Source organism: Sardina pilchardus, unplaced genomic scaffold, assembly GCF_963854185.1.
Source record: "Sardina pilchardus unplaced genomic scaffold, fSarPil1.1 HAP1_SCAFFOLD_225, whole genome shotgun sequence".
Taxonomy (NCBI): domain Eukaryota; kingdom Metazoa; phylum Chordata; class Actinopteri; order Clupeiformes; family Clupeidae; genus Sardina; species Sardina pilchardus.
In genome coordinates this window covers 1-8,264 of record NW_026910916.1, presented here as the reverse complement: position 1 = coordinate 8,264, position 8,264 = coordinate 1, and the positions used below count along the sequence as shown (strand labels likewise).

The 8,264-nt window shown below is 60.4% G+C and overlaps 42 non-coding genes and 1 pseudogene across 42 annotated transcripts; all 43 read right to left on the bottom strand.

Annotated features, from left to right (window-relative positions):
* Positions 1-5: 5 nt before the first annotated feature.
* On the bottom strand, positions 6-124 carry LOC134074756 (5S ribosomal RNA). The gene has a single exon (XR_009937952.1). It is a non-coding gene; the product is annotated as a 5S ribosomal RNA (ribosomal RNA).
* A 73-nt stretch (positions 125-197) lies between these two features.
* Positions 198-316, bottom strand: LOC134074763 (5S ribosomal RNA). The gene has a single exon (XR_009937957.1). It is a non-coding gene; the product is annotated as a 5S ribosomal RNA (ribosomal RNA).
* A 73-nt stretch (positions 317-389) lies between these two features.
* On the bottom strand, positions 390-508 carry LOC134074743 (5S ribosomal RNA). Its single transcript, XR_009937940.1, has one exon. It is a non-coding gene; the product is annotated as a 5S ribosomal RNA (ribosomal RNA).
* A 73-nt stretch (positions 509-581) lies between these two features.
* On the bottom strand, positions 582-700 carry LOC134074762 (5S ribosomal RNA). The gene has a single exon (XR_009937956.1). It is a non-coding gene; the product is annotated as a 5S ribosomal RNA (ribosomal RNA).
* Positions 701-773: 73 nt separating this feature from the next.
* LOC134074701 (5S ribosomal RNA) lies at positions 774-892 on the bottom strand. The gene has a single exon (XR_009937902.1). It is a non-coding gene; the product is annotated as a 5S ribosomal RNA (ribosomal RNA).
* A 73-nt stretch (positions 893-965) lies between these two features.
* On the bottom strand, positions 966-1,084 carry LOC134074777 (5S ribosomal RNA). Its single transcript, XR_009937970.1, has one exon. It is a non-coding gene; the product is annotated as a 5S ribosomal RNA (ribosomal RNA).
* A 73-nt stretch (positions 1,085-1,157) lies between these two features.
* LOC134074700 (5S ribosomal RNA) lies at positions 1,158-1,276 on the bottom strand. Its single transcript, XR_009937901.1, has one exon. It is a non-coding gene; the product is annotated as a 5S ribosomal RNA (ribosomal RNA).
* Positions 1,277-1,349: 73 nt separating this feature from the next.
* LOC134074744 (5S ribosomal RNA) lies at positions 1,350-1,468 on the bottom strand. The gene has a single exon (XR_009937941.1). It is a non-coding gene; the product is annotated as a 5S ribosomal RNA (ribosomal RNA).
* Positions 1,469-1,541: 73 nt separating this feature from the next.
* On the bottom strand, positions 1,542-1,660 carry LOC134074755 (5S ribosomal RNA). The gene has a single exon (XR_009937951.1). It is a non-coding gene; the product is annotated as a 5S ribosomal RNA (ribosomal RNA).
* Positions 1,661-1,733: 73 nt separating this feature from the next.
* Positions 1,734-1,852, bottom strand: LOC134074751 (5S ribosomal RNA). The gene has a single exon (XR_009937948.1). It is a non-coding gene; the product is annotated as a 5S ribosomal RNA (ribosomal RNA).
* Positions 1,853-1,925: 73 nt separating this feature from the next.
* On the bottom strand, positions 1,926-2,044 carry LOC134074742 (5S ribosomal RNA). The gene has a single exon (XR_009937939.1). It is a non-coding gene; the product is annotated as a 5S ribosomal RNA (ribosomal RNA).
* Positions 2,045-2,117: 73 nt separating this feature from the next.
* Positions 2,118-2,236, bottom strand: LOC134074740 (5S ribosomal RNA). Its single transcript, XR_009937937.1, has one exon. It is a non-coding gene; the product is annotated as a 5S ribosomal RNA (ribosomal RNA).
* A 73-nt stretch (positions 2,237-2,309) lies between these two features.
* LOC134074699 (5S ribosomal RNA) lies at positions 2,310-2,428 on the bottom strand. The gene has a single exon (XR_009937900.1). It is a non-coding gene; the product is annotated as a 5S ribosomal RNA (ribosomal RNA).
* Positions 2,429-2,501: 73 nt separating this feature from the next.
* LOC134074765 (5S ribosomal RNA) lies at positions 2,502-2,620 on the bottom strand. The gene has a single exon (XR_009937959.1). It is a non-coding gene; the product is annotated as a 5S ribosomal RNA (ribosomal RNA).
* Positions 2,621-2,693: 73 nt separating this feature from the next.
* LOC134074753 (5S ribosomal RNA) lies at positions 2,694-2,812 on the bottom strand. The gene has a single exon (XR_009937949.1). It is a non-coding gene; the product is annotated as a 5S ribosomal RNA (ribosomal RNA).
* A 73-nt stretch (positions 2,813-2,885) lies between these two features.
* On the bottom strand, positions 2,886-3,004 carry LOC134074698 (5S ribosomal RNA). The gene has a single exon (XR_009937899.1). It is a non-coding gene; the product is annotated as a 5S ribosomal RNA (ribosomal RNA).
* A 73-nt stretch (positions 3,005-3,077) lies between these two features.
* LOC134074681 (5S ribosomal RNA) lies at positions 3,078-3,196 on the bottom strand. The gene has a single exon (XR_009937883.1). It is a non-coding gene; the product is annotated as a 5S ribosomal RNA (ribosomal RNA).
* A 73-nt stretch (positions 3,197-3,269) lies between these two features.
* Positions 3,270-3,388, bottom strand: LOC134074697 (5S ribosomal RNA). Its single transcript, XR_009937898.1, has one exon. It is a non-coding gene; the product is annotated as a 5S ribosomal RNA (ribosomal RNA).
* Positions 3,389-3,461: 73 nt separating this feature from the next.
* On the bottom strand, positions 3,462-3,580 carry LOC134074696 (5S ribosomal RNA). Its single transcript, XR_009937897.1, has one exon. It is a non-coding gene; the product is annotated as a 5S ribosomal RNA (ribosomal RNA).
* A 73-nt stretch (positions 3,581-3,653) lies between these two features.
* LOC134074695 (5S ribosomal RNA) lies at positions 3,654-3,772 on the bottom strand. Its single transcript, XR_009937896.1, has one exon. It is a non-coding gene; the product is annotated as a 5S ribosomal RNA (ribosomal RNA).
* A 73-nt stretch (positions 3,773-3,845) lies between these two features.
* On the bottom strand, positions 3,846-3,964 carry LOC134074694 (5S ribosomal RNA). Its single transcript, XR_009937895.1, has one exon. It is a non-coding gene; the product is annotated as a 5S ribosomal RNA (ribosomal RNA).
* A 73-nt stretch (positions 3,965-4,037) lies between these two features.
* Positions 4,038-4,156, bottom strand: LOC134074728 (5S ribosomal RNA). Its single transcript, XR_009937926.1, has one exon. It is a non-coding gene; the product is annotated as a 5S ribosomal RNA (ribosomal RNA).
* Positions 4,157-4,229: 73 nt separating this feature from the next.
* LOC134074748 (5S ribosomal RNA) lies at positions 4,230-4,348 on the bottom strand. The gene has a single exon (XR_009937945.1). It is a non-coding gene; the product is annotated as a 5S ribosomal RNA (ribosomal RNA).
* Positions 4,349-4,421: 73 nt separating this feature from the next.
* Positions 4,422-4,540, bottom strand: LOC134074693 (5S ribosomal RNA). Its single transcript, XR_009937894.1, has one exon. It is a non-coding gene; the product is annotated as a 5S ribosomal RNA (ribosomal RNA).
* A 73-nt stretch (positions 4,541-4,613) lies between these two features.
* LOC134074788 (5S ribosomal RNA) lies at positions 4,614-4,732 on the bottom strand. Its single transcript, XR_009937982.1, has one exon. It is a non-coding gene; the product is annotated as a 5S ribosomal RNA (ribosomal RNA).
* A 73-nt stretch (positions 4,733-4,805) lies between these two features.
* LOC134074679 (5S ribosomal RNA) lies at positions 4,806-4,924 on the bottom strand. Its single transcript, XR_009937881.1, has one exon. It is a non-coding gene; the product is annotated as a 5S ribosomal RNA (ribosomal RNA).
* A 73-nt stretch (positions 4,925-4,997) lies between these two features.
* Positions 4,998-5,116, bottom strand: LOC134074691 (5S ribosomal RNA). The gene has a single exon (XR_009937892.1). It is a non-coding gene; the product is annotated as a 5S ribosomal RNA (ribosomal RNA).
* A 73-nt stretch (positions 5,117-5,189) lies between these two features.
* On the bottom strand, positions 5,190-5,308 carry LOC134074715 (5S ribosomal RNA). The gene has a single exon (XR_009937915.1). It is a non-coding gene; the product is annotated as a 5S ribosomal RNA (ribosomal RNA).
* A 73-nt stretch (positions 5,309-5,381) lies between these two features.
* Positions 5,382-5,500, bottom strand: LOC134074704 (5S ribosomal RNA). The gene has a single exon (XR_009937904.1). It is a non-coding gene; the product is annotated as a 5S ribosomal RNA (ribosomal RNA).
* Positions 5,501-5,573: 73 nt separating this feature from the next.
* On the bottom strand, positions 5,574-5,693 carry LOC134074758 (5S ribosomal RNA). The gene has a single exon (XR_009937954.1). It is a non-coding gene; the product is annotated as a 5S ribosomal RNA (ribosomal RNA).
* A 73-nt stretch (positions 5,694-5,766) lies between these two features.
* On the bottom strand, positions 5,767-5,885 carry LOC134074692 (5S ribosomal RNA). The gene has a single exon (XR_009937893.1). It is a non-coding gene; the product is annotated as a 5S ribosomal RNA (ribosomal RNA).
* A 73-nt stretch (positions 5,886-5,958) lies between these two features.
* LOC134074680 (5S ribosomal RNA) lies at positions 5,959-6,077 on the bottom strand. The gene has a single exon (XR_009937882.1). It is a non-coding gene; the product is annotated as a 5S ribosomal RNA (ribosomal RNA).
* A 73-nt stretch (positions 6,078-6,150) lies between these two features.
* Positions 6,151-6,269, bottom strand: LOC134074800 (5S ribosomal RNA). Its single transcript, XR_009937993.1, has one exon. It is a non-coding gene; the product is annotated as a 5S ribosomal RNA (ribosomal RNA).
* Positions 6,270-6,342: 73 nt separating this feature from the next.
* Positions 6,343-6,461, bottom strand: LOC134074690 (5S ribosomal RNA). Its single transcript, XR_009937891.1, has one exon. It is a non-coding gene; the product is annotated as a 5S ribosomal RNA (ribosomal RNA).
* Positions 6,462-6,534: 73 nt separating this feature from the next.
* On the bottom strand, positions 6,535-6,653 carry LOC134074689 (5S ribosomal RNA). Its single transcript, XR_009937890.1, has one exon. It is a non-coding gene; the product is annotated as a 5S ribosomal RNA (ribosomal RNA).
* A 73-nt stretch (positions 6,654-6,726) lies between these two features.
* Positions 6,727-6,845, bottom strand: LOC134074688 (5S ribosomal RNA). The gene has a single exon (XR_009937889.1). It is a non-coding gene; the product is annotated as a 5S ribosomal RNA (ribosomal RNA).
* A 74-nt stretch (positions 6,846-6,919) lies between these two features.
* On the bottom strand, positions 6,920-7,038 carry LOC134074686 (5S ribosomal RNA). Its single transcript, XR_009937888.1, has one exon. It is a non-coding gene; the product is annotated as a 5S ribosomal RNA (ribosomal RNA).
* Positions 7,039-7,112: 74 nt separating this feature from the next.
* On the bottom strand, positions 7,113-7,229 carry LOC134074760 (5S ribosomal RNA; annotated as a pseudogene).
* A 73-nt stretch (positions 7,230-7,302) lies between these two features.
* LOC134074741 (5S ribosomal RNA) lies at positions 7,303-7,421 on the bottom strand. Its single transcript, XR_009937938.1, has one exon. It is a non-coding gene; the product is annotated as a 5S ribosomal RNA (ribosomal RNA).
* A 73-nt stretch (positions 7,422-7,494) lies between these two features.
* LOC134074685 (5S ribosomal RNA) lies at positions 7,495-7,613 on the bottom strand. Its single transcript, XR_009937887.1, has one exon. It is a non-coding gene; the product is annotated as a 5S ribosomal RNA (ribosomal RNA).
* A 73-nt stretch (positions 7,614-7,686) lies between these two features.
* LOC134074747 (5S ribosomal RNA) lies at positions 7,687-7,806 on the bottom strand. The gene has a single exon (XR_009937944.1). It is a non-coding gene; the product is annotated as a 5S ribosomal RNA (ribosomal RNA).
* A 73-nt stretch (positions 7,807-7,879) lies between these two features.
* On the bottom strand, positions 7,880-7,998 carry LOC134074678 (5S ribosomal RNA). Its single transcript, XR_009937880.1, has one exon. It is a non-coding gene; the product is annotated as a 5S ribosomal RNA (ribosomal RNA).
* Positions 7,999-8,082: 84 nt separating this feature from the next.
* LOC134074684 (5S ribosomal RNA) lies at positions 8,083-8,201 on the bottom strand. Its single transcript, XR_009937886.1, has one exon. It is a non-coding gene; the product is annotated as a 5S ribosomal RNA (ribosomal RNA).
* Positions 8,202-8,264: the final 63 nt, after the last annotated feature.

The window sequence follows — 8,264 nt, the reverse complement described above, 5'->3', positions numbered from 1 at the left end:
CAAAACGCTTACGGCACCCGGTATTCCCAGGCGGTCTCCCATCCAAGTACTAACCGGGCCCTGCGCTGCTTAGCTTCCGAGATCAGACGAGAGCGGGCGTGCTCAGCGCGGTATGGGCGTAAGCGATTAACTCCCCACTCGGACCCAGTCCTCAAGCGCAGCTGGTGCGGCTGCAAGCAGCTCAATCCAAAGCAAAACGCTTACGGCACCCGGTATTCCCAGGCGGTCTCCCATCCAAGTACTAACCGGGCCCTGCGCTGCTTAGCTTCCGAGATCAGACGAGAGCGGGCGTGCTCAGCGCGGTATGGCCGTAAGCGATTAACTCCCCACTCGGACCCAGTCCTCAAGCGCAGCTGGTGCGGCTGCAAGCAGCTCAATCCAAAGCAAAACGCTTACGGCACCCGGTATTCCCAGGCGGTCTCCCATCCAAGTACTAACCGGGCCCTGCGCTGCTTAGCTTCCGAGATCAGAGGAGAGCGGGCGTGCTCAGCGCGGTATGGCCGTAAGCGATTAACTCCCCACTCGGACCCAGTCCTCAAGCGCAGCTGGTGCGGCTGCAAGCAGCTCAATCCAAAGCAAAACGCTTACGGCACCCGGTATTCCCAGGCGGTCTCCCATCCAAGTACTAACCGGGCCCTGCGCTGCTTAGCTTCCGAGATCAGACGAGAGCGGGCGTGCTCAGCGCGGTATGGCCGTAAGCGATTAACTCCCCACTCGGACCCAGTCCTCAAGCGCAGCTGGTGCGGCTGCATGCAGCTCAATCCAAAGCAAAACGCTTACAGCACCCGGTATTCCCAGGCGGTCTCCCATCCAAGTACTAACCGGGCCCTGCGCTGCTTAGCTTCCGAGATCAGACGAGAGCGGGCGTGCTCAGCGCGGTATGGCCGTAAGCGATTAACTCCCCACTCGGACCCAGTCCTCAAGCGCAGCTGGTGCGGCTGCAAGCAGCTCAATCCAAAGCAAAACGCTTACAGCACCCGGTATTCCCAGGCGGTCTCCCATCCAAGTACTAACCGGGCCCTGCGCTGCTTAACTTCCGAGATCAGACGAGAGCGGGCGTGCTCAGCGCGGTATGGCCGTAAGCGATTAACTCCCAACTCGGACCCAGTCCTCAAGCGCAGCTGGTGCGGCTGCAAGCAGCTCAATCCAAAGCAAAACGCTTACAGCACCCGGTATTCCCAGGCGGTCTCCCATCCAAGTACTAACCGGGCCCTGCGCTGCTTAGCTTCCGAGATCAGACGAGAGCGGGCGTGCTCAGCGCGGTATGGCCGTAAGCGATTAACTCCCCACTCGGACCCAGTCCTCAAGCGCAGCTGGTGCGGCTGCAAGCAGCTCAATCCAAAGCAAAACGCTTACGGCACCCGGTATTCCCAGGCGGTCTCCCATCCAAGTACTAACCGGGCCCTGCGCTGCTTAGCTTCCGAGATCAGACGAGAGCAGGCGTGCTCAGCGCGGTATGGCCGTAAGCGATTAACTCCCCACTCGGACCCAGTCCTCAAGCGCAGCTGGTGCGGCTGCAAGCAGCTCAATCCAAAGCAAAACGCTTACGGCACCCGGTATTCCCAGGCGGTCTCCCATCCAAGTACTAACCGGGCCCTGCGCTGCTTAGCTTCCGAGATCAGACGAGAGCGGGCGTGCTCAGCGCGGTATGGGCGTAAGCGATTAACTCCCCACTCGGACCCAGTCCTCAAGCGCAGCTGGTGCGGCTGCAAGCAGCTCAATCCAAAGCAAAACGCTTACGGCACCCGGTATTCCCAGGCGGTCTCCCATCCAAGTACTAACCGGGCCCTGCGCTGCTTAGCTTCCGAGATCAGACGAGAGCGGGCGTGCTCAGCGCGGTATGGCCGTAAGCGATTAACTCCCCACTCGGACCCAGTCCTCAAGCGCAGCTGGTGCGGCTGCAAGCAGCTCAATCCAAAGCAAAACGCTTACGGCACCCGGTATTCCCAGGCGGTCTCCCATCCAAGTACTAACCGGGCCCTGCGCTGCTTAGCTTCCGAGATCAGAGGAGAGCGGGCGTGCTCAGCGCGGTATGGCCGTAAGCGATTAACTCCCCACTCGGACCCAGTCCTCAAGCGCAGCTGGTGCGGCTGCAAGCAGCTCAATCCAAAGCAAAACGCTTACGGCACCCGGTATTCCCAGGCGGTCTCCCATCCAAGTACTAACCGGGCCCTGCGCTGCTTAGCTTCCGAGATCAGACGAGAGCGGGCGTGCTCAGCGCGGTATGGCCGTAAGCGATTAACTCCCCACTCGGACCCAGTCCTCAAGCGCAGCTGGTGCGGCTGCATGCAGCTCAATCCAAAGCAAAACGCTTACAGCACCCGGTATTCCCAGGCGGTCTCCCATCCAAGTACTAACCGGGCCCTGCGCTGCTTAGCTTCCGAGATCAGACGAGAGCGGGCGTGCTCAGCGCGGTATGGCCGTAAGCGATTAACTCCCCACTCGGACCCAGTCCTCAAGCGCAGCTGGTGCGGCTGCAAGCAGCTCAATCCAAAGCAAAACGCTTACAGCACCCGGTATTCCCAGGCGGTCTCCCATCCAAGTACTAACCGGGCCCTGCGCTGCTTAACTTCCGAGATCAGACGAGAGCGGGCGTGCTCAGCGCGGTATGGCCGTAAGCGATTAACTCCCCACTCGGACCCAGTCCTCAAGCGCAGCTGGTGCGGCTGCAAGCAGCTCAATCCAAAGCAAAACGCTTGCAGCACCCGGTATTCCCAGGCGGTCTCCCATCCAAGTACTAACCGGGCCCTGCGCTGCTTAGCTTCCGAGATCAGACGAGAGCGGGCGTGCTCAGCGCGGTATGGCCGTAAGCGATTAACTCCCCACTCGGACCCAGTCCTCAAGCGCAGCTGGTGCGGCTGCAAGCAGCTCAATCCAAAGCAAAACGCTTACAGCACCCGGTATTCCCAGGCGGTCTCCCATCCAAGTACTAACCGGGCCCTGCGCTGCTTAGCTTCCGAGATCAGACGAGAGCGGGCGTGCTCAGCGCGGTATGGCCGTAAGCGATTAACTCCCCACTCGGACCCAGTCCTCAAGCGCAGCTGGTGCGGCTGCAAGCAGCTCAATCCAAAGCAAAACGCTTACAGCACCCGGTATTCCCAGGAGGTCTCCCATCCAAGTACTAACCGGGCCCTGCGCTGCTTAGCTTCCGAGATCAGACGAGAGCGGGCGTGCTCAGCGCGGTATGGCCGTAAGCGATTAACTCCCCACTCGGACCCAGTCCTCAAGCGCAGCTGGTGCGGCTGCAAGCAGCTCAATCCAAAGCAAAACGCTTACAGCACCCGGTATTCCCAGGCGGTCTCCCATCCAAGTACTAACCGGGCCCTGCGCTGCTTAGCTTCCGAGATCAGACGAGAGCGGGCGTGCTCAGCGCGGTATGGCCGTAAGCGATTAACTCCCCACTCGGACCCAGTCCTCAAGCGCAGCTGGTGCGGCTGCAAGCAGCTCAATCCAAAGCAAAACGCTTACAGCACCCGGTATTCCCAGGCGGTCTCCCATCCAAGTACTAACCGGGCCCTGCGCTGCTTAGCTTCCGAGATCAGACGAGAGCGGGCGTGCTCAGCGCGGTATGGCCGTAAGCGATTAACTCCCCACTCGGACCCAGTCCTCAAGCGCAGCTGGTGCGGCTGCAAGCAGCTCAATCCAAAGCAAAACGCTTACAGCACCCGGTATTCCCAGGCGGTCTCCCATCCAAGTACTAACCGGGCCCTGCGCTGCTTAGCTTCCGAGATCAGACGAGAGCGGGCGTGCTCAGCGCGGTATGGCCGTAAGCGATTAACTCCCCACTCGGACCCAGTCCTCAAGCGCAGCTGGTGCGGCTGCAAGCAGCTCAATCCAAAGCAAAACGCTTACAGCACCCGGTATTCCCAGGCGGTCTCCCATCCAAGTACTAACCGGGCCCTGCGCTGCTTAGCTTCCGAGATCAGACGAGAGCGGGCGTGCTCAGCGCGGTATGGCCGTAAGCGATTAACTCCCCACTCGGACCCAGTCCTCAAGCGCAGCTGGTGCGGCTGCAAGCAGCTCAATCCAAAGCAAAACGCTTACGGCACCCGGTATTCCCAGGCGGTCTCCCATCCAAGTACTAACCGGGCCCTGCGCTGCTTAGCTTCCGAGATCAGACGAGAGCGGGCGTGCTCAGCGCGGTATGGCCGTAAGCGATTAACTCCCAACTCGGACCCAGTCCTCAAGCGCAGCTGGTGCGGCTGCAAGCAGCTCAATCCAAAGCAAAACGCTTACAGCACCCGGTATTCCTAGGCGGTCTCCCATCCAAGTACTAACCGGGCCCTGCGCTGCTTAGCTTCCGAGATCAGACGAGAGCGGGCGTGCTCAGCGCGGTATGGCCGTAAGCGATTAACTCCCCACTCGGACCCAGTCCTCAAGCGCAGCTGGTGCGGCTGCAAGCAGCTCAATCCAAAGCAAAACGCTTACAGCACCCGGTATTCCCAGGCGGTCTCCCATCCAAGTACTAACCGGGCCCTGCGCTGCTTAGCTTCCGAGATCAGACGAGAGCGGGCGTGCTCAGCGCGGTATGGCCGTAAGCGATTAACTCCCCACTCGGACCCAGTCCTCAAGCGCAGCTGGTGCGGCTGCAAGCAGCTCAATCCAAAGCAAAACGCTTACAGCACCTGGTATTCCCAGGCGGTCTCCCATCCAAGTACTAACCGGGCCCTGCGCTGCTTAGCTTCCGAGATCAGACGAGAGCGGGCGTGCTCAGCGCGGTATGGCCGTAAGCGATTAACTCCCCACTCGGACCCAGTCCTCAAGCGCAGCTGGTGCGGCTGCAAGCAGCTCAATCCAAAGCAAAACGCTTACAGCACCCGGTATTCCCAGGAGGTCTCCCATCCAAGTACTAACCGGGCCCTGCGCTGCTTAGCTTCCGAGATCAGACGAGAGCGGGCGTGCTCAGCGCGGTATGGCCGTAAGCGATTAACTCCCCACTCGGACCCAGTCCTCAAGCGCAGCTGGTGCGGCTGCAAGCAGCTCAATCCAAAGCAAAACGCTTACAGCACCCGGTATTCCCAGGCGGTCTCCCATCCAAGTACTAACCGGGCCCTGCGCTGCTTAGCTTCCGAGATCAGACGAGAGCGGGCGTGCTCAGCGCGGTATGGCCGTAAGCGATTAACTCCCCACTCGGACCCAGTCCTCAAGCGCAGCTGGTGCGGCTGCAAGCAGCTCAATCCAAAGCAAAACGCTTACGGCACCCGGTATTCCCAGGCGGTCTCCCATCCAAGTACTAACCGGGCCCTGCGCTGCTTAGCTTCCGAGATCAGACGAGAGCGGGCGTGCTCAGCGCGGTATGGCCGTAAGCGATTAACTCCCCACTCGGACCCAGTCCTCAAGCGCAGCTGGTGCGGCTGCAAGCAGCTCAATCCAAAGCAAAACGCTTACGGCACCCGGTATTCCCAGGCGGTCTCCCATCCAAGTACTAACCGGGCCCTGCGCTGCTTAGCTTCCGAGATCAGACGAGAGCGGGCGTGCTCAGCGCGGTATGGCCGTAAGCGATTAACTCCCCACTCGGACCCAGTCCTCAAGCGCAGCTGGTGCGGCTGCAAGCAGCTCAATCCAAAGCAAAACGCTTACGGCACCCGGTATTCCCAGGCGGTCTCCCATCCAAGTACTAACCGGGCCCTGCGCTGCTTAGCTTCCGAGATCAGACGAGAGCGGGCGTGCTCAGCGCGGTATGGGCCGTAAGCGATTAACTCCCCACTCGGACCCAGTCCTCAAGCGCAGCTGGTGCGGCTGCAAGCAGCTCAATCCAAAGCAAAACGCTTACGGCACCCGGTATTCCCAGGCGGTCTCCCATCCAAGTACTAACCGGGCCCTGCGCTGCTTAGCTTCCGAGATCAGACGAGAGCGGGCGTGCTCAGCGCGGTATGGCCGTAAGCGATTAACTCCCCACTCGGACCCAGTCCTCAAGCGCAGCTGGTGCGGCTGCAAGCAGCTCAATCCAAAGCAAAACGCTTACGGCACCCGGTATTCCCAGGCGGTCTCCCATCCAAGTACTAACCGGGCCCTGCGCTGCTTAGCTTCCGAGATCAGACGAGAGCGGGCGTGCTCAGCGCGGTATGGCCGTAAGCGATTAACTCCCCACTCGGACCCAGTCCTCAAGCGCAGCTGGTGCGGCTGCAAGCAGCTCAATCCAAAGCAAAACGCTTACGGCACCCGGTATTCCCAGGCGGTCTCCCATCCAAGTACTAACCGGGCCCTGCGCTGCTTAGCTTCCGAGATCAGACGAGAGCGGGCGTGCTCAGCGCGGTATGGCCGTAAGCGATTAACTCCCCACTCGGACCCAGTCCTCAAGCGCAGCTGGTGCGGCTGCAAGCAGCTCAATCCAAAGCAAAACGCTTACAGCACCCGGTATTCCCAGGCGGTCTCCCATCCAAGTACTAACCGGGCCCTGCGCTGCTTAGCTTCCGAGATCAGACGAGAGCGGGCGTGCTCAGCGCGGTATGGCCGTAAGCGATTAACTCCCCACTCGGACCCAGTCCTCAAGCGCAGCTGGTGCGGCTGCAAGCAGCTCAATCCAAAGCAAAACGCTTACAGCACCCGGTATTCCCAGGCGGTCTCCCATCCAAGTACTAACCGGGCCCTGCGCTGCTTAGCTTCCGAGATCAGACGAGAGCGGGCGTGCTCAGCGCGGTATGGCCGTAAGCGATTAACTCCCCACTCGGACCCAGTCCTCAAGCGCAGCTGGTGCGGCTGCAAGCAGCTCAATCCAAAGCAAAACGCTTACAGCACCCGGTATTCCCAGGCGGTCTCCCATCCAAGTACTAACCGGGCCCTGCGCTGCTTAGCTTCCGAGATCAGACGAGAGCGGGCGTGCTCAGCGCGGTATGGCCGTAAGCGATTAACTCCCCACTCGGACCCAGTCCTCAAGCGCAGCTGGTGCGGCTGCAAGCAGCTCAATCCAAAGCAAAAACGCTTACAGCACCCGGTATTCCCAGGCGGTCTCCCATCCAAGTACTAACCGGGCCCTGCGCTGCTTAGCTTCCGAGATCAGACGAGAGCGGGCGTGCTCAGCGCGGTATGGCCGTAAGCGATTAACTCCCCACTCGGACCCAGTCCTCAAGCGCAGCTGGTGCGGCTGCAAGCAGCTCAATCCAAAGCAAAAACGCTTACAGCACCCGGTATTCCAGGCGGTCTCCATCCAAGTACTAACCGGGCCCTGCGCTGCTTAGCTTCCGAGATCAGACGAGAGCGGGCGTGCTCAGCGCGGTATGGCCGTAAGCGATTAACTCCCCACTCGGACCCAGTCCTCAAGCGCAGCTGGTGCGGCTGCAAGCAGCTCAATCCAAAGCAAAAAACTTACAGCACCCGGTATTCCCAGGCGGTCTCCCATCCAAGTACTAACCGGGCCCTGCGCTGCTTAGCTTCCGAGATCAGACGAGAGCGGGCGTGCTCAGCGCGGTATGGCCGTAAGCGATTAACTCCCCACTCGGACCCAGTCCTCAAGCGCAGCTGGTGCGGCTGCAAGCAGCTCAATCCAAAGCAAAACGCTTACAGCACCCGGTATTCCCAGGCGGTCTCCCATCCAAGTACTAACCGGGCCCTGCGCTGCTTAGCTTCCGAGATCAGACGAGAGCGGGCGTGCTCAGCGCGGTATGGCCGTAAGCGATTAACTCCCCACTCGGACCCAGTCCTCAAGCGCAGCTGGTGCGGCTGCAAGCAGCTCAATCCAAAGCAAAACGCTTACAGCACCCTGGTATTCCCAGGCGGTCTCCCATCCAAGTACTAACCGGGCCCTGCGCTGCTTAGCTTCCGAGATCAGACGAGAGCGGGCGTGCTCAGCGCGGTATGGCCGTAAGCGATTAACTCCCCACTCGGACCCAGTCCTCAAGCGCAGCTGGTGCGGCTGCAAGCAGCTCAATCCAAAGCAAAACGCTTACAGCACCCGGTATTCCCAGGAGGTCTCCCATCCAAGTACTAACCGGGCCCTGCGCTGCTTAGCTTCCGAGATCAGACGAGAGCGGGCGTGCTCAGCGCGGTATGGCCGTAAGCGATTAACTCCCCACTCGGACCCAGTCCTCAAGCGCAGCTGGTGCGGCTGCAAGCAGCTCAATCTACTCGTCCTGTCAAGCAAAACGCTTACAGCACCCGGTATTCCCAGGCGGTCTCCCATCCAAGTACTAACCGGGCCCTGCGCTGCTTAGCTTCCGAGATCAGACGAGAGCGGGCGTGCTCAGCGCGGTATGGCCGTAAGCGATTAACTCCCCACTCGGACCCAGTCCTCAAGCGCAGCTGGTGCTGGCTGCAAGCAGCTCAAT